The 23,781-nt window shown below is 42.3% G+C and overlaps 1 protein-coding gene and 1 long non-coding RNA gene across 3 annotated transcripts in view; one reads left to right on the top strand and one right to left on the bottom strand.

The window, feature by feature from the left end:
• Positions 1–23,781, bottom strand: part of JMJD1C (jumonji domain containing 1C) — a 322,607-nt gene that overhangs the window by 170,967 nt on the left and 127,859 nt on the right. The gene's annotated exons all lie outside the window — the stretch shown is intronic.
• The window catches only part of LOC130281994 (uncharacterized), a 63,263-nt gene that overhangs the window by 35,993 nt on the left and 3,489 nt on the right, over positions 1–23,781 (top strand). Inside the window, exon 2 of the long non-coding RNA XR_008846199.1 lies at positions 22,351–22,535. This is a non-coding gene — a long non-coding RNA (uncharacterized LOC130281994). The remainder of the gene's footprint in view (positions 1–22,350; positions 22,536–23,781) is intronic.

Raw genomic sequence — 23,781 nt, 5'->3', positions numbered from 1 at the left:
TTGCATATTCATTATCTTCGACTCCACGTCCTAGTGATGTGGAGTCACAGGTCACGTGAGCGCTGCGCTCTGTCAGAGCAGAGCATGCCCAGTATTACCATGCAGAGCGGTCGCAGCAGGGAGAGTCCTGATGACGTGAGAGCTGTACGCAATCTTCAGGTGCATGCGCTCTGCTGACAGAGCGCAGCGCTCACATGACCGGGGACTTCACGTCACTAAGACGTGGAGTCGAATATAATGAATATGCAAATTGCGGGGGAAGTATTATGAGCTGACAGACGGGCCCGCCTCCACAGCGCAAATTACTGGACTAAACAACGGACTTTTGAAAGCCCGTATCTTCTAAACCAGGGGACCAAATTTAGTAAATAACCCCTCTGTGCACCCCTGGCCTCCCACTTTATAATCCAATGTTCTGGGTTTAGGGTGGGTGATAGGGCGGATAGTTTCCCTTTAAAAGGATACAGCGGAGGAAGAAAAAAAAAATGTTTTCAAAATCAACCGGTGGCAGATAAGTTACTTCTATGTAAAAATCTTAATCCTTCCATTACTTATCAGCTGCTGTATACTACAGAGGAAGTTGTGTAGTTCTTTCCAGTCTGACCACAGTGCTCTCTGCTGACACCTCTGTTAGTGTCAGGAACTGTCTAGAGAATAAGCTAATCCCCATAGAAAACCTCTCCTACTCTGGACAGTTCCTGACATGGCCAAAAGGTGTCAGCAGAGAGCACTGTGGTCAGACTGGAAAGAACTACATAACTTCCTCTGTAGTATACAGCAGCTGATAAGTACTGGAAGGATTAAGATTTTTACATATTAGTCATTTACAAATCTGTATAACTTTCTGGCACCAGTTGATTTCAAAACTTTTTTTTTCTTCTGGAGTACCCCTTTAAACTAGGGAGGGGGGGGGAACATAGTGAAACAAAAGCTGAATACACAAGTGTAATGTCCAATGTGACTGCCCTTCTGGTGACAACAGTTTGCGGTCAAAGTGCCACAGGTTACAAACTGTTAAGATAACACAGAACATGACATTAGAGGGAACACCTCCAAAGGGAAAGTTATATTCAGATTAGCCATTGTGAAAGAATATCTGGCGGATATGTAGAGTGAACAGGAAATTCCTTCCACTTCTGAAGATAATGCTATGAAGAACAAAGTATATGGCAGGAAACACCCACAGAAAGAAAAATACACCAAACTAATGTCCCTATTCGTTAAAGGCCATCTGCGACAAGATACAACTTAACCCCTTATCCACAGGGTAGGGGATAAGTGTTTGATCGCGGGGGGGGGGGGGGGGGGGGGGTCCGAGCACTGGAACCCCTGCGATCTCCCATGCAGGAGGCGTGTAAGCCACAGCATGACGTCACGGCCGACACACCTACTCCCATGTAGTTCTATGGGAGAGGCAGGGAGGCAGCATTCTAGGTCGACGCTCTCACTGAGCTCTAAAAACGGGGGCCCTGTTCAGGAGATCACGGGGGTCCCAGCGGTCGGACTCCCCGCGATCAAACACATCCTCTATCCTGTGGATAGGGGATAAGTGTAAACACGCTGCAGTTGTCCTTTAAGAAAAATGACCCTATTCAACCTTTGTCCCAGAGTATTACATCATCAAATGACACAATCTTCTGGCTTAAACAACACTTTATTAGATAATTCGGAGCTTCTTTCAGTTATTTACAATTACAAATCTCTGGTATCCAGTGAGACCTAAAGACACCCATAGACACTACAAGAAAGTTTATGTCTGGACTCACAACAGTAGGACCACTATTCTCAAGACAAACCCTGTCCTTTTAGGCTTTATGACCATCATACCGTGGTTTCCCTTGCTCAAGACCCAAATCTGAGTTCTATAATTGCAACTCTCAATCTCACTGTCCATGCATCATCTGGACCGTCAATCATTTGAACGGTCGCTATATAATTCTACATTTCCCCTGCATTGAAAGAAATGTCTGGGCAGACGCAGGATCCCCCACAGAGAGACAATCTAATAGAAGAACTATTCAATGGCCATACACATTGGGCTATCATTTACCTTTGCTTTTTACATGATGTAGATTTGAGTCCCAGAGAGAATAGTCTGCTTCACTGGTGTCAAAAAGGCCAGTAACAAATCCTAAAGGGATGGAATTCTCAATAGCCTAATGTGAGACTGTATAATGTCACCGGCTGATTATCCTCAATGTTTCATAGTCACTTATGTCTTCTGAAAGGTGAAAACCATGTGACGGGAGAAAACAATGAAGCAGGAGGATAACAGATCAATATAGGTCACTTCCCATATATAATGAGGAGAAAGAAAGCAGGTTTTGTTTATTCAAGGATTAATCCAACCACAGGGGAGCCCGATGGATGCTCATGTGCATGAATCATTCAAGAACAGCTAAGTGTTTGTTTGTGGGAACATACACAAAGCTGGAAAAGCTGGCAACCGGCAGGAAGAATTGCCTGTGACCTGACCAGCAGTGCTTACACCCCCCCCTCCCTCCAATTTTTGGATACTTGTTTTGACTGGTAAATGCCTCTCAATGGGGAAGAAAAGAAATCAAATGGATTTATCGAAAGCTTTATAGCTTTACAATCTTCATACACCGACTGAAAGCTGGTGACTCTTTATGCCTATATATCATATATACTGACACACGCTAGGGCTGGGCGGTATACCGGTTCATACCGAATATCAAATTTTTTGGGCTGCACGATATGAATTTTCCCCCATACCACAATACCGGTTGGGCCCCTCCGCCTCGGGAATGTATTATCAGCCTAGCGCAGCGCTGTCCCCACATCAGGGGAACTAATCCTATGTGACCCGCCAGCACTGTTCTGCCCCCCCCCTCCCCCCAATTAATGATCAGCCTAGTGAGGTACTACTCACAGATGTCAAGCACTGCCCTCCTCCTTGTTGGGGGCCGCCAGGCGCTGGAACTCACTGTACGCCAGTGGTCTCCAACCTGCAGACCTCCAGCTGTTGCAAAACTACAACTCCCAGCATGTCCGGACAGCCGTTGGCTGTCCGGGCATGCTGGGAGTTGTAGTTTTACAACAGCTGGAATTCCGCCGGTTTGAGACCACTGCTGTATGCTGTATCCCTATGCCCAGGCTGCAAAAGATACAGAAAATAAACTTTAAACTCTCCCACCTCGGCCGCACGCTGGGGACGGGGGAGGACAGCCGTCAGCCTATCACTGGCCGGAGCGATGCCCCGCCCCGGCCAGTGATAGGCTGAGCCCACTGTCATGTAAGAAGCTGTGAGTAGTACCCTGCTGGGCTGATCATTAATTGGGGGGGGGGGGGGGGCAGAAAAGCACTGGCGGGTCACATGATTTGCGGGGGGGTGAAAATATTGTTATATATACCGTGGAACCACCGCCGTAAGTAAAAAAAATAAATAAAAATACCGTGATACACATATTTGGTCATACCGCCCAGCCCTAACACACGCTAGCAAAATCTCTCTCTTAGGGTACGTTCACACATACGCAGATATGATGTGCGGGATTTGATGCACAGGATTTTCTGCTGTAGATTTCAATGCAAACTAAATGACTGAGCACGGCTTCTAATCTGCAGTTACAAATCCTGCCCATTAAATCTGCGCAGAATCCTGTACGTGTAAACGTACCCTTAACATATAGACTTTAATGGGGTCAGGATTTAAGCGGAGAAAAAAAAATGACTGCTTTCAGCGCTTCTTTTCTCTGCTCATGTTCCACTATTTTAATGGATTCTGCAAACAAAGCCTCAACGCAGATGTGAACCTAGCCTAAGACCACCTGAATCTCTCGGGGTTCCCTTTTTCCACTAGACGAACAGCTATATCATAAGAAAAGTAAGACTTCTTATGGCAACTCCACTTGAACTTCAAGCTAAGACCGTCCCCTTCAGCTGTCCGGGCATACGGTTGGGAAACACTGCATTAAATGGTCACCCAATCCTGCCAAAATCAGCGGGTGCAAACCTCGTTTCTACAAGTGTGTAATGTTACCAAGTAATAAGGAACACTGAAATGCTACATAGTGAACAAATAGTCTCTGGGCACACTGCTGACTCTATATACCAGGTATATTTCATGTGGGCATAGAACACAGTCTCTGGATGGAAAAGTTTCCTTTAACAGGGATATCAAGTTAAAAGATCTGTAACTATGGGAATGACTTCTCTATATAGATAATTGTTGCTTATTTCATGTACATCTGTGTATAAGTGTCCTATATTCATTCCAATTCATCAGAGATTTGATCAACATTGTTTAAACAATTGTAGGGTCAGTCTGTCAATAATTTTCATTATGTTAATGTGTGTAAAACAGCAAATCTATACTGTCTGTTTGGGGTCCTGGAAGTTGAATCCATCTTCATTACAATATATGTACAGAATAATGTTTACAGTCCTTTACAGCCGCTAAACTTTGGCCAAGTGATGACAAGGTACCTCATGCTTGGTCACCACTTATATTTATGCAAATACAAAGACTGAGAACTTTTAGTCATAAAAAAGAACCACTCACTAACCTGGCACTTTTTAAATCCTAATCTTAAGGTAAAACATGCCACCAAAGCATGCTGCGTTCTGAACCTTAAAACAAAAAGCCACAAAGATGCCACCAAGCAAAATACATTGTACCGTATATACTCGAGTATAAGCCGACCCAAATATAAGCCGAGGCCCCTAATTTTACCCAAAAAACCCAGGAAAAGTTATTGACTCGACTATAAGCCTAGGGTGGGAAATACATCACCCCCCCCCCCCCTTTCATCCAGACCGCCAGTCAATCCCTTCATCAGTGGACTTCAACCTGCGGGCCTCCAGATGTTTCAAAACTACAACTCCCAAATGTCCGGGCATGCTGGGTGTTATAGTTTTGAAACCTCAGGAGGTCCGCAGGTTGAAGACCACTGCTGGTCCGGGCCATCTATGCTGCAGGGACCGTCCGGTGGGGAGGATTAGTCGTTCCGGGCTGTCCATTTTCACCCGGGGGCCTCTTCTCCGCGCCCGGGCCAGGACTGGGGACATTGCCTTGATGACAACACACAGGGACGTTCATGCGCAATGTCCCTGTGCGTCGTCGTCAACATCCCTCTGCGTCGTCGTCCCACAACTACTAATCCTCCCCACCGGACGGTCCCTGCAGCGTAGATGGCCCGGACCAGCTCATCCTAACTTCCTGCCGAGGGGAGTACAAAACAAAAGGGGGGGGGGGGGCTGGATGATGACGAAGGCCGCCGATGGCTGTCCGGGCATGCTGGGAGTTGTAGTTTTGCAACATCTGGAGGTCCGCAGGTTGAAGACCACTGATGAAGGGATTGACAGGCGGAGAGTTCACTCGAGTATAAGCCGGGGGGGGGGGGGGGGGGGGCCTTTTCAGCACGAAAATTCGTGCTGAAAATCTCGGCTTATACTCGAGTATATACGGTATGTATTGTACTTTAAATGTCACTACAGATTGTTAAGAGCATTAAAGTGGTATTCATTCAACAACTTCTTGCTAGGTGCCTTGTGTTGCTTATGGAAAGCTATGCTACAAAAGCTATAATAGCAGAATCAGGGAGTTGAAAAAAAACGACATCAATGCTACGATGCAAGTTACATTACTTCCAGGTTGTGACACCATTCTGGCACTTCAGTGGTTAAAGCAGAAGTTTGTAGTTAATGAAAAGAATGATTCATAAAAAGGGTTATCCTTTACTCTTTTATAAAACATTCACTCAGCAAGGTTCATCACGCAGGGTGAGTCACAGTAATCCTTCAATACAGACATAACACAATTTTCAGTGTCACTGCTTCATTTCATGGTCACCTGGATACAGAAAAGAAAAATCCCCAGCTTGCCAGACAATGAATTGAGCGATTGTGTGAAGTCTCGACTGTTCCATTTGTCCTAACTTTTCACTGCTGTGTTCTTTCACTTGGTTATTTTATAAACATTTGTTATTTTTTTGTATTGACTCCAAAGATCATCATGAAATAATGACTTTTTTTGAGTGTAGGAAGGGAAATAAAAAAAATTACTGTAAAAATTAGATATAAAAGGTTTCTATCAAGTTTCCCTGCTAAACATGTTTGCCTTATCCCCACAGCCTCTTTTAAGGGTGTTTTCTATGATTTTAAGGTTTTTACGTATTGCACTTTACCATTTAAACTGGCATTCTCTTAATTCTGTGGGTCAATACAATTAAAATGAAAAATGTATTTACCTGTTTACAGTGATGTATGAGGGCTCAGTGATGTATGAGAGTATCATTTTTTGTGCCATGACTTGTAGTCTTTATTAGTATAACTTTTTTTTGATGGAATTTTTTTGATCGCTCTTTGTACTATACCCTAACTATAGTAGTACAGGCCCATCTCTTAAGGTGGCAATACAAAATAGACTGATGTCAACCAAGAAATGAGCTAACATCTGATGTGTATGGGGATGTAAAGGTAGATGGATTTCAACATTACTGATCCTTTTGGTTTCAGGAGAAATAAGGTGGTGTCGAACAGCAGCTTAGGGCTTGTTCACATTAGCGTCTGTCCCTGTTAATTCATGCCCATTCTGAAATATGTCTGTAATGTCTGTTGTTGTATTTATCTGTCTTGGGATCTTTTCAGACACTGGTTTTTGTGTCTGGGCAGTTTCTGGGCTGATTCTTCCCAGGGTTTGAAGAGTTAATGCTCTCCCCCTATTGCAGCTTGGGTGTGCCTTTAAAACCAGAGCTCTGTTGAAACTCTGAGCTGGTGATTGTTTCTTACTCTGACTATAATTGTTTTAGTCTCTGTGTTTATATCTGAGTTTTAACCATGGTTATTATGCCTGTTTATGATAGATTTGAGTCTGCTTGGTTTTAAGTACATTTGTCGGGTTTTAGGATTATGTATGTCCGTTCTGTTTTTATTTTGTTATATCTTAGTTGAAATTTTTACAGTCCTTTGTCACCTGTTTGACCTCATTTGGTTCCTATTCCGTTACTTTTAGCGGAGAAAAGACGTTGCACGACGCATTTTTTCTCTCCTTCAAAAATAACGGATTAGAAATGCATGTGTGAAATTTAACATTGAAGTCTATGGCAAACGGATGAGCCTGTAATGTCATCCGTTTGCATCCGTTTTTTTCCAATCAGTTTTTGATCTGTTATTACTTCTGAGCATGCTCAGAAGAGGTGTGAGCAACCAGGAACTAGCCGGACAAAAATAAACAGAGAAGGAGAGGTTTGCTATGGGGATTTGCTCCTGCTCTGGCAGTTCCTGTCATGGACAGAGGTTTCAGCTTCGGCCACCAGTTGATTTAAAAAAATATATATATGTTTTCCCAATTAAGCACATCCAATAACTGGAAACACCAGGTTCTTAACCCCTTTAGGACATGCGCCGTAAATAGCGTCACTTCGCGCACAGCCCCGTACATTTACGGCGCGGCTGTGACGCGATCGCAGGGGCTGCGCTTGCTTCATTCTCGGCAGTTGCCGGCGGCTGTCAGCAGCCGCGGACCTGCCAGTAATGGCAGACATCAGTGATCACGCTTATGTCCGCAATTAACCCCTCAGATGCCGTGATCAATACAGATCTGTGGCAGTTAAAATGGCTGATCTGACCGCCCGCGACACTGCCGCGGGTATCAGATCAGCCAAGATGGCGGACGAAGGTCCCCTCACCTGCCTCCGTCAGTCTTCCGGGATCTTCTGCACTGATCTGCCTTCCAGAAGACCAGAGCAGAAGATCGCCGATAATACTGATTAGTGCTATGCCTTATGCATAGCACTGAACAGTATTAGCAATCTAATGATTGCTATAAATAGTCCCCTATGGGGACTCTTAAAGTGTAATTAATATTATTTATATATATATATATATATATATATATATATATATATATATATATATATTTATTTATTTTTTTTTTATTTTTTTTTTTTTTTAGTGAAAAAAAAGGGGAAAAAGCCCCTCCCCCCAATAAAGTTTTAAATCCCCCTTTTCCCCATATTAATACACAAAAGCATGAAAAAAAGGAAAATAATAAACATATATTTGGTATCGTCGCATGTGTTAATGTCCGAACTATAAAAATATACTGTTAATGATCCCCTACAGTGAACAGCATAAACGTAAAAAAAAAAAAAAAGTTCTAAATTTTAGCTTTTTGTCACATAAAACTGCAAAAAAAATTAAATGTGATCAAAAAGTCCCATATACGCAAAATTGGAATTAAAAACAAACTACAGATCATGGCGCAAAAAAAAATTAGCCCTCACACTGAATACAGAAAAATAAAAGTGGTCAAAATAGGGCAATTTTAAACATACTGATTTTTTGTTAAGAAAAAAAAAAGTTTGAGATTTTTTTTAAAGCAGAACAATCATAGAAATGTATGTAACCATGGGTATCATTTTAATCGTATTGACCCAGAAAATAAAGAAAACATGTCATTTTTACAGTAAAGTGTACAGCGTGAAAACGAAAAAAAAATACTCAAACTACAAACATGGTTCATACACAGTATGGTGGGAGTATATTACCACCAAACAAATGTATGAACAGGCCAGAAATAACCTTGCAACAAACATTCAAGAAATCAGAACCTATCAATTTATGTCTTTTGCTTCAATCTGACTCTCTACAACACACAAGACCCAGCACGCCTTACCAGATGACATTTGACCTTTGACAGCAAATAGAACAAAAAACAAAGTATGACATCATGCCAGGTCAGGTCATTGAGCCAAGCATGAAATTCCCAGTAAAGAACCACACTTTGCCAGAAGAATCCAAGAGGACAAATTGCATCATATTATTAAATTTGAGGGAGCTGTTAGTATAGCAGTACAAGCCCAATCTGTTAAGGTGGGTAGACATATTAGATTAATAAAAATGCTTCTTGCATATTAAGATTTACCCCAATTATTATACTTCATGTACAGGAGAAGTCTGGCAGCAGCTTACTCCCCAACTCCCCACTCAGAACACGCCCATGCTCAAGAATGCATAAGATCAGAAAGTGAAAAGGTGGGAAAGCATCCACGTTTTCAGGAAAAGCAGATCACACAGGCTGCAAAAAGTAAAAGGATGTTTACACAGAGAGAACCCACTACAGGCTGTGGGAAGAAAGTGGTGGATATTAAATCCCACTCCTCAGCATCAATCACCCTCTTGAGCTATAGGTGATGTTTACAGGGCAGAATGTCTGTGTGGAATTCTGCATAATTTTTGTCCACCATGGTTTTAGGTCCGGTGGGAAAACCGCATAAGGGGCAAAAATGAGCCGACAGGAGTCAGCATTTCACTCCGGTCAGCTCATTGAAATTAATTACATACGGGCGGCATACGACAGGGATACGAGAGCACCCGGTTTTAGCTCCCCACCAGCCGTATGCGATCCCGTATGGCTGAAAACATGATGTGAACCCAGCCTTACTAGGAGACACTCATCTACATAAGAAAAGTTTGAACCTAGACGCAGGTTATAAACTAGGGATCGACCGATATCTATTTTTTAGGGCCAATATCGATAATCTGCGACCTTTCAGGCCAATAGCCGATAACTTATACCGATATTCCGGTATAAGCGGGCGCTTTAAATCAATGAACTGCAGCGGCTTTTGCAGGCCCAGAGACCACGCCGCCCGCTTCTCTCCCCCTGCCTGTCCTGGGGTCCTCCCTAGTCCAACCACCACCGATGCCCCATTGCCTCCTCCATCCCCGGTTTTATAATTACCTGTTCCCGGGGCCTGGGGTCCACGCTACTTCTGGCTCCGGCGGATTCCTGAGCTGTCACTGTGGGCACTGACGGTGATGTCGCGTTGAGGACGTCACTCGTCATTGCACTGCACAGCGCGCAGGAGCCAGAAGTAGCGCGGACCCCGGGAACAGGTGATTATAAAACCGGGGATGGGGGAGGCAATAGGGTGGCGGCGGTGGTCTCTGGGCGGGGAGACGGGGCAGGGGTGCCTGGCATTATCGGCAAGGTAATTGCCGTTACCGATAATGTCCAAAATCGTGAATATCGGCCGATAATATCGGCCAAACCGATAATCGGTTGATCCCTATTATAAACTATATATTATGGGGTCTGAAAATAAATGAGGAAGTGATGATTGCAGCCTGAAACTTCGTGGTTACTCAAGATAGAAAACTTGTACAAACATACGGAAAACTTTTTTCTGGGTGACCAAAATCTTTTACTAACGCAGCACAGCAGGGTAATTTTACTAAAGGTTAAAATACACAAACACTGACGAAACCCATAGGCGTTCCCATGAAGCTTTTATAAAGCACAGAATGGATGTAAGTATAACTAAATAGGGTTTCAGTGTTATTACATTTGCTAGTAGTAAAGGCCCTGCTTATAAAGCTGACAGTAAACAATGCTTATTGTCCTCCACCAGCATAATGAGTGTCTGACTCACATCATTCACCAGACTCTACAATACATGGGCTGTGAACATTAGAAATGGAAATTGCTTTCTGTAAGCTAGTTCCATCAATCCATTGTGATTGGTATTCTCACCGTGCAGTGGTAAATGCGGCAGAGACGGTCAATACATGACCCTGTTCTATGTCCTTCACTCCAGGCAATCAACCTTTAAAGCAACTGAGACCTCCATATCACTATAAGAGAAATACAAGCCTTGGTAATATATCATTTATATTTATTTACTGTGTTACCTTAGACAACCTGTAGTATTATGTATAGACTGAAATTTATCAAAACAAGTAATACAGGCAAGAATAGCCATAGTCCAGACTTTTTACACCATAACATTTGTTGACTGATATGCTTGAAGTCAACCACACAACACTTTAAAACAGTGTTTTCCAAACAGTATGTCTCCAACTCTTGCATAACTACAACTCCCAGCATGCCCGGACAGCCTTCGGAATTTCCGCAGCAGATGTTTCTGACATGGAAATCCCGATTCAGAGTTAGCAGAAAGAATAGTTGTTTCTATTTCTTCTGCAGATTCTGCTTGGTAATGTAATTCCGTCTATGAGACGGCGCATTTTGGACGGTGCACAGTGTCCGGCCATATTTTTTTTGGTGCACATTTTGGATGGAAATAACCGCATGAACATAGCCTAACAGTGCACAGCCAAAGAACTTATGTGAGTGTCATGTGTAAGAGGAAAGAATCCCTAGCCTTGACTTTTGGAGGGGGCTACTTTGCATAGGAAATTGTATCTAACACTTTCTGCAAAGTTACTTAATTTTTTTTATATCCTTATTGCATATAAAAGCCACATAAAAGCCAGTAAAAGTGAATTAAATACATTGCTACCTTAGCAACAGAAGCCTACATAAAAAAATGTCCCCAACCCATCTACCACATGGGTGCAAACAAGCTGTGGAGAAGACTACATGAGGTGCTAGAGTTTCGGAAAATACATTCAGAGGGGGCAATTGTGCCACATGGCCAGAAAAACAATGGTAAAGTACAGTGGTACCAATTCACAGTAAGATCAGACCGCTTTGGCTAATTCTTTATTTTCCTCATGTCACAGTGTTATCAGTTATAGTAAGCATCAGATCACCATGCCCTACCACAACGGCAGCACTTCAGCTAGAAACCGACGCAGATCTACCATGATATTAAACATTAAAGAGTACCTATCATGAACTCATCTGTCCCTAATCTCTCCCCCCCAATCTGTCCCTGACTCTTCCTGACTCTAATCCTACCTTTTTTTATTTTCTAAAACCCATTTTCCTACCTTTATCAATCCCTTGTTAGTTGCTCAGTTTGCTGCCGTCTGTGAGAGAAGAAGGGGGAGTGGCCCGGCAGGCGTGACGTCAGCTGAAGCCTGCCTGGGCTCACTTCTGTCCTTCTACGGCTGGCATGTAATCAGGGGCACTGCGATCCTGCTTGTAATCTGGTATTCAATGTGGGGGTTGTTGTTTCGGGCATTGTGATCCTGCTTGTAATCACAAGGGAGGAGGGAGATGGCGTCAGGCTCTGCGGGATGGTGCTCTGCCTGCCGTGCACAGCCATGTGCTGTGCTTTTCAGTGTCCCAGCTGCACTGAGAGTTTGGACTCATGCTAGGCTGGCATGAGTCCGAAATCAATGAGTCAGGACATGTAGGGAGAACCTTAGTGGTCGGTTTTTAAAAGAAAAAAAAAATTCATATATATATATATATATATATATATATATATATATATATATGAATGAAAGATACGTTTTTGTTAATCACATATGATTAAGTTGTTTTTAATACATTGATTAACAAAATATACTAAGTTTTTTTTGTGACAGGCACTCTAACATATGATGCCAGACCCTTTATCTGCTCTCTATATATAGGACAATATATTGCCACAATGCAGTTCTTTTGTCCAGGATGTAGCAGCCTATATATATGCCTCAATGACTATCATCACTAATGGATGTACAATATGGATTGCTGTGACATCCATCCAAGTTCTAATTATACAGAGTCGACCTTTTAGAAGCTCTAAGCAAACAGAAATGGGTTAACTCCAGGTGACTCTGGTCATAAAAGCTTATCATCTAAACATATCGCTGCCTGCACCGAGGGTTATCATATGGGACAGTTTGTACGTGACATTTAACCATTGAACGTATAACTCACATTTGGTGGAGATGCATGAAAAGTCGTATCTTTTGGCAAAGCATTTTGGAAATATAGCCAGAAGTAAATAAGTGAACTATATAAATAATGGTTTGCTACTAGACTAGGAATGGTTAGAACCTAGATAGCAGTCAAACCCCTAAAGAGTGGTAAGAAAATAAATTCTAGCAAATATTAGACATTTTGGAAAAACTATGAAACTGCTTTCTCAGTTTTAATAAATAATTTGCTCTTCTTTGAGCACCTGCATGGGGGAGGCTGGGAAAAGGATGGGAAGCTTGAAGGGGTACTCCGCCCCTAGACATCTTATCCCCTATCTAAAGGATAGGGGATAAGATGTCTGATCGCGGGTGTCCCGCCGCTGGGGCCCCCCACGATCTCCCTGCTGTACCCAGCGTTCATTTAGAGCTTTCGGTGCAGCGACGGAAACTTGTGACTTCACAGGCAAGCCCCGCTTGTGACATCACGGCCACGCTCCCTCAATGCACTGACTTGCATTGAGGGGGCATGGCCATGACGTCACGAGCGGGGCGTGCCCGTGACGTCACGAGCCTCCACCCCGCATCACCAGTCATCAGGCATGGAGCGAAGTTCGCTCCTCGCACCGGATGTCTGGGGTGCTGCAGCCAAGATTGTGGGGTCCCTAGTGGTGGGACCCCCGCAATTGGACATCTTATCCCCTATCAAAAGGAAAGCGGAGGATTACCCCTTTAATAGGGGCTGACATTTTGTTAGTATAGCTTCTGAGCATGTTTTGTGTAAATCTTGTTAAAAGTGAAAAAAAAAAATTATGTATTGTTAGTGAGAGAAGAGAATTTGTTGCACTTATACAATTCCGATAAATATTAACAGAAAACAGCCTGCAGAATACTGTTTGTTTAATAAAGTGACAAGAAGATTGACTAGTTCAGCCTAAATAAATACAATAGCAGCAGTAGTCTGTTTACATAGCACTGAATACCACGCTGCTTTCACGTATAAAATCCTGCTTGGAGATGTCGAAACTGCAGAGCCTTGGCCTCCCAGACTTCAGATTCAGAAAATCTTGGCTGAGGGAAGCGGCATGATTCACACAAGGGCAGAGCTGTCTGGGCAGAATTTCTTGGTTTGGATAATGACCTCAGAGCTCCACATCATCCACAATGTGTCAAACTGATTTGTTGACTCAGAACAAGGACCATGATTACTTTGCAGCATGTGGAATGAAAGGCTTTAGACGCTGATACAAATTCCTCCATCAAAAAAATAAAAAAACAGTAACTGGGGGAAGAAAAGATAGAAAAGCATAGAACCTTAAAAGCTATATACATGGGCTATAAAAAGAATATACATGAAAAGATGTATGGCAGCAATCCAAGGGATTTTCGTGTCAGATACAGTATTCTGCCAATACCAAGAGGATTAGCACAGGTATTAAAGGGGTACTCCGCCGCCCCAGCGAACGGAACATTTTGTTCCAAATACTTGGAGCGGGCGATGGGGGTCGTGACGTCACTGCCATGCACCTCGTGTTGTCACGCCACGTGCCCCTCAATGCAAGTCTATGGGAGGGGGCGTGGCGGTCGCCATGCCCCCTCCCATAGACTTGCATTGAGGGGGCGTGACTTAACATCACAACCCCCGCCGCCCACACCCAACGTTCTAAACAAATGTCGGGTGCCGCACAGAGATCGCAGGGGTCCCAACTGCGGGACCCCTGTGATCAGACATCTTATCCCCTATCCTTTGGATAGAAGAGAAGAGGTCTGTACTCCTTTAAGTTCATCTTTATGCATAATGCATGTCTCAAATGGAATCTGAAAAATCCATAAGATTTTAAAAGGTGTTTACCATGGAACTCTTATCCACAAGTCTGACTGCTGGGAACTGTAAAGACCCCAGGAGCGGTTCGGCCCGGTCCCATTCCAGATTCAGAACATGTGCTGTCAATCCCCATCTTGCAGCTGAGGGCAAGCACATGCCAAAAATACAATATGTCACATGTTATCGACCACTGTCTACCACATATCGAAATGTCATCTTGGCCAACTGGAAACAGATAGGGATAACATTTAGGCTAACACCTTGATGCTTCCACCAGAGAGGAAACAGAACAGAGCATAATAGTAGGAGGTCATCGTGGGGTCATCATGGATTCATTCCCAAACCAGAGAGTCAATAGATCCCCAAGCAGCAAAAAGTAGAGGGGAATTTACTGAATACAATTTTTTAATTGCAACATCCGCGGAAAAAATCTAGATCCCATACGTCATGCGTGCACACAGAAAATGTTTCTATCAATATTTTTGCATTACAAGTTAAAGAAATGTCTTCTACTTGGAAAAAAACAAAAACAATCATACGTCCTAATTAAACAACAACTCAGAATCCATGACCACAAGAGCAAATTTGCACACAATGGGGGAGATTTATCAAAACCTGTGCAGAGGAAGAGTGGTGTATTTGACCATAGCAACCAATCAGATTGCTTCTTTCATTTTTCACAGGCCTTTTTGAAAATGAAAGTAGCAATCTGATTGTTGCTATGGGCAACTGCACCACTCTTCCTCTGCACAGGTTTTGATAAATGTCCCGCAATGTCATCAGAACAGTCACCTTAAAGATGGCACAATGTAATGGCTACGTCTCTGTAACTCATTTACTAGTGGTCTGAATTGGCAAGAATCTGGCGATACGATATGTATCACGATACACGTATGACGATACAATATATCCCGATTTTTTTCGGTTTACCTCTGTCGCCATGATGCCTGGCCATGTGGGCACGTAGGTTTGTCGTGTTCCCGCAGTATTTGATTCTGGCGTGACATATTTTGCACACAGCTCTTGTCTTGGCTCTTGTCATAGTCCTTACTGCCTGGTTTATTATAGAAGCCAAAAGAAGTCCACATGTCCACTTTGTAAATCCCCGGAGTCTCCCGTATCCCTTTCTCATTGCAAGCAGCGTTCACTCTGCAGCAGCTACCGCGAGGCTACAGAGCAAACAGGCGGGAGACCATACGCAGGATGACTCTCGCGGGATCTCGCTGTTTCTCTGCTGCAGGTGGGACAAAGCTGGTGAATAACAGGCTCTTGTGCGGTGCGCTGCCAACTGGTGGTCGGGAGTTTAAGTGTTATACAAAAGACAGTGAAATACAGTAAATGTTACTTATAAATTCTTTATAAAACATCGATTCAAACATTTTGAATCAATACTAGTATTGTCTAATGAAATATCGCAAAATTTGACAGAATCGATTTTTTCTGACACCTCTATCATTTACCGCTCTGACCTACAATGTCCCTCATTATCTGCTATTCCCTGTGTAGGAAGTTCAAAAGCAAATTAGAAATAGTTCTCCTGGAGTATATGTGAGCAGAGCGACTTAATATAGTTCTGGAGAGCAATAGTCTAGGCAGGCAATTGCCTGTTGAAGTATGTTTAAACAACCACTCCAAAAGCTCTTAAACTACTCCGCCCTCCATTAGTATGTCTAACCTCCTGTCTCTTTGCATTTTGGACATTCTCAAGATATGTCATTTTCTACTCCCCTTTCTGCAGGTACTCCTTTAGTTGCAGAGAAGAGAGTAACTGCAATCTCGCCTTGGCGGCTGGATATCGGTTTAGATCTCCCCCAATATCTTACCTCGACACCACAGCGTGAGGATACGGATTTGCCTGGTGTCGTACAGACTTGCATACGACTTATAGCAAATCTTTATCCTGACTGCTGTAGTCTTGGGCTACGAAATTGCAGGAGATTTAAACAGATATCCTGCAGATGGACTGTGATTGGCTTTAACTTCCTTCTATATTCTCCATATGCTTATCTTCATTAAGTCACATGATATGTCTGTAAGGCAGTGGTTCCCAACCAGAGTGCCTCCAGCTGTTGCAAAACTACAATTCCCAGCATGCACGGACAACCAAAGGCGTCTTTTTGGTACCCAACAAATTTAGAAAAAAAAGCACCAAAGGGGCCAAAAAATCTATTTTCACTCAAAGGCAAAAATGGCTGAAAAACTGCCAAAATGTAGGAAAAAGCTGTGGCAATTTTTCTGGCGTTTTTTTTTAGATTAAAAAATAAATAATGGAAACCTAGTCAAATTTCCCACGATGCCTCTGGAATTGCAGTGAAGCAATGTCAGAAGGGAAAATGGATTTAAGGCGGTAGACAACCTGTAAACACCCAACTATAACAGGTATACATAAGGCATACACAAGAGCCTTCACATTATCCTCTAATAGCATAAATGGACAATGTTACTTGACATGTTACAGAGACCTATCAAAAGTTTTGATTGGTCGGGTTCTCAGCGCTAAACCACCAACATACAGAGGAACGAGTGGGGATAAGGCGCGTAACTTCTGTACTCTCAATGATCTTTGATTCACTGCTCTATGGGGCAGCAAGACAAAGATGGCAATCTTATCCCTGCTCGATCTCCTGATCAGTGGTCTCAGCACAAAGCCCCTGGAGAATCAAAACTTTTGACACGTCCACTTTAAGCTGCACTATACCAGAAACAAATGGCAGAGTGCTTCTTTAATTTTAATTACAAAGTAAATAATTCATGGATCCTTGATGATTTTTCTATTTGAACACAAGGAGGAGACCCTCAATTCAAACTCAAAGCAAAGCTGGAGAATACAAAGATCGATAAATAAGATCAATAAATTAGATCGATAATACAAAGATCGATACATTAGAATCTGGTGGAACTAGAACATATCTAACACAAAACATGCTTTACTGGAAACAGCTCTGTAATCCTCTCCCTTTCATTCCATTTACTTAAATCTGGATAAACCTAACACCCCCCCCCCCCCCCCCCTTTTTTTTTTTTATCTTAGACCCTGTCTGAAAATGTAGGTCTTTATAGATATTTATAGAATTAGTTATGTCGACCAAATTCTTTCTTGAGTCATAAAAATGATTTAAAAGATAAAATAAATGATGTAGGACTATTGGATGACAGCTATCAAATCTCATTAACTTTTTACGTTCGGTGATTTGTGTTTTGTTTCATATTGGTGAAAGAATACTATAAAACTGAATTACAATTCTTAAAAGAGAGCCTGCCAACCCATATATATGTAGAAGGTGCAGCCCCCCCCCCCCCCTTTATTCATAGTTTTCTCTTAATTTGGAGAAAAGCACATGAGCCATCAGCCACATGCATCTAAACACCCTTCCCCTTGCAGTGGCCAATGGCTACAGGATCCACCAGTAAGTACCGGCTGCAGCATTTAAAGGGGTTGTCCAGGTAAAGAAAAACTGCTCCCCATCTGTCTCCAGGTTGGGTGTGGTTCTTCAGAACAGTTCCATTGATGTGAATGGAGCCAAGTTGTAATGCCACACCCAACGTGGGGACAGACATGGAGCTGTTTTATAAAGAAATTTGCTCTGTTTTTCTATTCCTAGATAACCCCTTTAAAGCCCCCCTTTCATGTCATTCTCCTTTACAGTGGTATACATGGGTGGTTTAAAGGAGAACTCCAGAATATAAAAATTGTCCCCCATACTGCCGGCAGAAAAAATAAAGATGTACATACCTTCCTTCACTCCCCCGGGGCCTCCGGTAACAGACTCCGGTCTCCGCCACGATCCTCTTCCTGGTTGCCGGTGGTCAGAGAGTCATACTGTGCTCAGCCAATCACCAGCCGCAGCTGAGTCCCAACTCGGCCGGCGATAGGCTGAGCGGCAGTGTGAGAATGCTTCAAGATACACATTTCTTCACTACACCAGCACCTGCTGCCGAGGCCGAAAACATCACACTGCCACTCAGCCTATCGCCGGCTGAGTCGGGACTTCGCGGCGGCCAGTGATTGGCTGAGTGCAGTATGACTCACTGACCACCGGCAACCAGGAAGAGGATCGTGGCGGAGACCGGAGCCTGTTACTGGAGGCACCGGGGGAGCAAAGGAAGGTATGTACATCTTTATTTTTTTACTGCCGGCACTATGGGCGACAATTTTTATATTCTGGAGTTCTCCTTTAACTGTGTTTTTGTTTTTTGTTTTTGTTTTTTGAGGGGGGGGGGGGGGGGGGGCTTTTTTTATGTGTGTTTCCACAAATATGCTGTAGCCAGACATTACATGAAAGTCTAATAAAATACTAAATAAACATTAAACTTTGCATTTTTCTTTGCAACAATTCTAGAATGTGTTATGCTATATTTTCGGTAAAGAATCCTTTCAAGAATGCAGCACACTATAAGGCATGGCATTTTTTTTACATTTTGTGGCATACATAAAAAGGCAAGTATCATTTAAAAAAAAAAAATACAGGCACTTTTAGACACTTTTTATAAAGCCAACTATGATATAAAGATTGTGTGACAGAGGCCTAGAACTAACTAGGAGGTTGATCCACTCTTCCACTGAAAACATTCTTTAGATCTTCTATAACTGTATCACGTTCTATAATCATAATAAGTCAAGTTGCTGTAAATTTCCAGAATATTTTACTTTTTGACAGAGAAATGACATAGCGAGGGGTCATTGTGACATTACTGGTAGATGTGGATGAATTTCAAGAGAGAGACTGCAAGAACTCGCACCTAGACCTTGCAGAGAAAGTGTGTTAAGAACAGTGTAGGAAAAGTGAGCCCTTTAATAATTCAGAGAGTGCCTGGAAAAGGAGTGTTCAGGTTTATACATAATTCATTTCTCCTCACAGGCTGATGCAAACTGACTTGGCATGAGATCTTCCTGTATCCAACTTAGATAAGTGCAAAGAATAATAAAAAGAAAACGGAACAACCTGCAAAGTTACAAATCATTTTACTACTAAAGTTAAAACAATAAAAATATATAACTCCTAGGATAACATGGACTCGATCACAAAACTAACCTTTTGATAAACCCATCATTGGCTAAAACTAGGACTCCATTAAATGTTTAACCCCTTAAGGACTCAGCCCATTTTGGCCTTAAGGACTCAGACAATTTAATTTTTACGTTTTCATTTTTTCCTCCTCGCCTTCTAAAAATCATAACTCTTTTATATTTTCATCCACAGACTAGTATGAGGGCTTGTTTTTTGCGCGACCAGTTGTCCTTTGTAATGACATCACTCATTATATCATAAAATGTATGGCGCAACCAAAAAACACTATTTTTGTGGGGAAATTAAAACGAAAAACGCAATTTTGCTAATTTTGGAAGGTTTTGTTTTCACGCCGTACAATTTCTGGTAAAAATGACATGTTTTCTTTATTCTGAGGGTCAATACGATTAAAATGATACCCATTATTATATACTTTTATATTATTGTTGCGCTTAAAAAAAATCACAAACTTTTTAACCAAATTAGTACGTTTATAATCCCTTTATTTTGATGACCTATAACTTTTTTATTTTTCCGTATAAGTGGCGGTATGGGGGCTCATTTTTTGCGCCATGATCTGTACTTTTTTTTGATACCACATTTGCATATAAAAAACTTTTAATAAATTTTTTATAATTTTTTTTAAATAAAATGTATTAAAAAAGTAGGAATTTTGGACTTTAATTTTTTTTCGTTCACGCCGTTCACCGTACGGGATCATTAACATTTTATTTTAATAGTTCGGACATTTACGCACGCGGCGATACCAAATATGTCTATAAAAAATGTTTTTTACGCTTTTTGGGGGTAAAATAGGAAAAACGGACGTTTTACTTTTTTATTGGGGGAGGGGATTTTTCACTTTTTTTTTACTTTTACTTTTACATTTTTTTACATTTTTTTTTACACTTGAATAGTCCCCATAGGGGACTATTCATAGCAATACCATGATTGCTAATACTGATCTGTTCTATGTATAGGACATAGAACAGATCAGTATTATCGGTCATCTCCTGCTCTGGTCTGCTCGATCACAGACCAGAGCAGGAGACGCCGGGAGCCGCACGGAGGAAGGTGAGGGAACCTCCGTGCGGCGTTATGAATGATCGGATCCCCGCAGCAGCGCTGCGGGCGATCCGATCGTTCATTTAAATCGCGAACTGCCGCAGATGCCGGGATCTGTATTGATCCCGGCACCTGAGGGGTTAATGGCGGACGCCCGCGAGATCGCGGGCATCAGCCATTGCCGGCGGGTCCCTGGCTGCGATCAGCAGCCGGGATCAGCCGCGCATGACACGGGCATCGCTCCGATGCCCGCGGTTATGCTTAGGACGTAAATGTACGTCCTGGTGCGTTAAGTACCACCTCACCAGGACGTACATTTACGTCCTGCGTCCTTAAGGGGTTAACACGTGTAAAGGGGTACTCCGCTGCTCAGCGTTTGGAACAAACTGTTCCAAACACTGGAGCCGGTGCTGGGAGCTTGTGACATCATAGCTCTGCCCACTTCAATGCAAGTCTATGGGAGGGGGCGTGACGAGGGGGCGGGACTATGGCGTCACGAGCTCCCGTCGCCGGCTCCAGTGTTCGGAACAGTTTGTTTGAAACGCTGAGCAGCGGAGTACCCCTTTAAGGCTGTGCCACCCAGAAAATAACTCTACACCAAGAAGGTTCTAATATGCACCAGTTGTACCGGCTGTCTCATGTAGGTAACCCATTTCCAAATGTCTTATCAGAGCGTACAGAAGTCATGCCAGGTTGCCCAGATATGTTAAAGAGAGACTGTGACTAAACATGGGATTTCACAGATAAATTGTGAACTGTTTATCAAGCATATATTAAAGCCTATGGATGAGAGATGGCACTGTTTGCCATCAGTCATCTATAAAACACATTAGTGTTAAAAGATATGACATATTTATCCATCTACTACAGCACATAAAGATGGTGGGATCACATGATCTCATATTGCCAAAGTTTGCTTTCTGGTAATCTGGATAGTGTTTGTTGGCAGAATTGTTTTATATTTAACCCTGACCTAGATTTCATTGTCACATGAAATGTATCTTCAGAAGGATGATATGACAGCTCTGATGAGAACAGTGCGTGTACACCAGATGGCTCAGTCAATTATTAACCAAGTGGGTAAACTACAGGACTGTTCACAACAGACCTGCTTCTTTCCAACTCTAGGCTGAAAATATATAGGTGCTACCTGTTCTTATAATGGACATATATATAGGATGGGTCATGTGAAGGAACGGCTGGCTCCCTCCTTGGTAGTAACCGTCACCCCTGTAGATAGATTAGCGATAGCACTATTGCCTTGCAGTGCTGGGTTCATATCTAACCAAGGGCATAGTGTTTTATCTTCTCCCTCCCTAGATTTGTCTGGGTTTCCTCAGTATACAATTGTTTTTGCCCACACTCCATAAACATACTGATAGGTTAGCTTTGACTTTACATTACAAACCCCTATAGGGACAATGCGTAATGATGTAAAAATGTCAATGTTCTATAAATAATACTACACAATTAATCACACCATCAAGGTCTAAAAGGATACACTATGGGAGACAGGAGCCCTAAATACAGGGTGCAGAATGGTATAGCGAGTACATACAGACAATTTTTGCTGCAGGGCCAAACTGCTATTTTTTTTTTTTTTAACGGTAGACAACAAGATTGTATACAGCTCAATGTATTGCTTTGGACTGTAGCTGTATCTCTCTATAGTTAAAATCTATTCATAGTGCTACGAAAAGTTGAAGTGAAGCCCTGCCTTAAAAACTTAAATTTTTCTGCAAAGTCTACTTTTCTTAAAGAGTACCCGTCACCAAACTAAACTTTTAATATATTGTTCCTTATGTAAATTTAAGACACTTTGCTATTTACTTGCTGTTAAAATTCCCACCCTTTATATGTTTTTAATGTGATTGAAAAAATGGCCACTAGGTGGCTCTGTTCTGTTCCCTATGCAGGTCAAACAGTTCCCTCCCGACCTGGCAGGAGACCAAACTCAGGAAGTGCCTGTAGGCCATGGCTAGACACAGCTCTCACAGGCTTCGGTGACATCGCGCCTGCTGGGGAACGCCCACTTTCTACTGCCGGGAGCTCACACAATGTGAGCAAGGGGAAAGGTATGATACAAAGCTTTTTTAAAGCTCAGATTATTTTTTAAGGAGGGATATTAGGAGTAGTTAGGGAATATAATCGGAGTTACTTTAGAAAATATGGTTTGATGACAGGTGCTCTTTAAGGTTCCAACATTAAGAGCACAACTTTTCTTCAAGCCTTATTAAAGCAGATGTTTAGCTAAGACCTCAGGTAGTAAAGAGAAAAAAACATGCAAATAACTTTGCAGAAAACCAGTACGTGAACCATGGAAAGAATAATAGAATAATGCATACATGAACACAACAGGACCCAATTGAATAATATATTAGTGGTCCAGCAATAAAAGTGATCAGAAAAAACGAAATAAAAAAAGCAAGCAGTAGCCATAATAAGGCATATGGATTCTGGAGGCAAAGTAGGCAATATACCCTAAAAATGCTAATTTTCATGGGTCATACCTTTAAAGGGGTTATCAGGAATAGAAAAACAGCGCTACTTTCTTTCAAAAACTGTTCCCCATTTGTCTCTAGGTTGGGTGTGGTTCTGCAGCTCAGTTCCACTGAAGTGAATGGAGCAAAGATGTAAAACCAAACCCAACCTGGAGACAGAGGTGGAGCTGTTGTGGAAAGATTAGCTGTGTTTTTCTGTTCATGGATAACCCCTTTAAGTCCTTTTGTTCTATAGCATCAGAAACACACGTTCGGCTCCTGAGTTTTCCACTGTTTGGCCCTGCTATGCCAGTGATTCAATGTGGATAGAGCTCAAAATATGAAATGCTGGTTTCCAAAGCAACCAAATCTATGGAAAGCCAGCTCCTCTGCAGACACACAATAGAAGCCAAGGTCCTTCTCTTGGGAACACATACACTATTATAATATTGTTTCCCATTCTATAAAAATGCCTTTTTTTTATTTACAACACAAAGTGGATTGCAACAATACTTACCTGCTCATTTGCTTCAACATAATTCATCTCTGAAGATCAAGTGATAAAAAAAATAAATGTGTGTCCTTCTAGGCAGAGCTGTGCCAGACCTGTGGCTGTCCGAACATGCTGGGAGTTGAAGTTTTGCAATATCTAGAAGGCCACAGTTTGAGACCACTGGTTCCGACCCTTACAAAAATAAATGACTAGTGATGGACTCACTGGCCCAGATTTATCCATCAGCCTGAAACCAAAATTGTCTGGTTTTGCCCATAGCAACCAATCACAGCTCAGCATTCATTTTATCAGAGCTTGTTAAGATATGAAATCTGAGCTGTGATTGGT

The sequence above is a fragment of the Hyla sarda genome, chromosome 7 (assembly GCF_029499605.1).
Source record: "Hyla sarda isolate aHylSar1 chromosome 7, aHylSar1.hap1, whole genome shotgun sequence".
NCBI classification, from domain to species: Eukaryota; Metazoa; Chordata; class Amphibia; order Anura; family Hylidae; genus Hyla; species Hyla sarda.
This window is presented reverse-complemented; position numbering and strand designations above follow the sequence as displayed.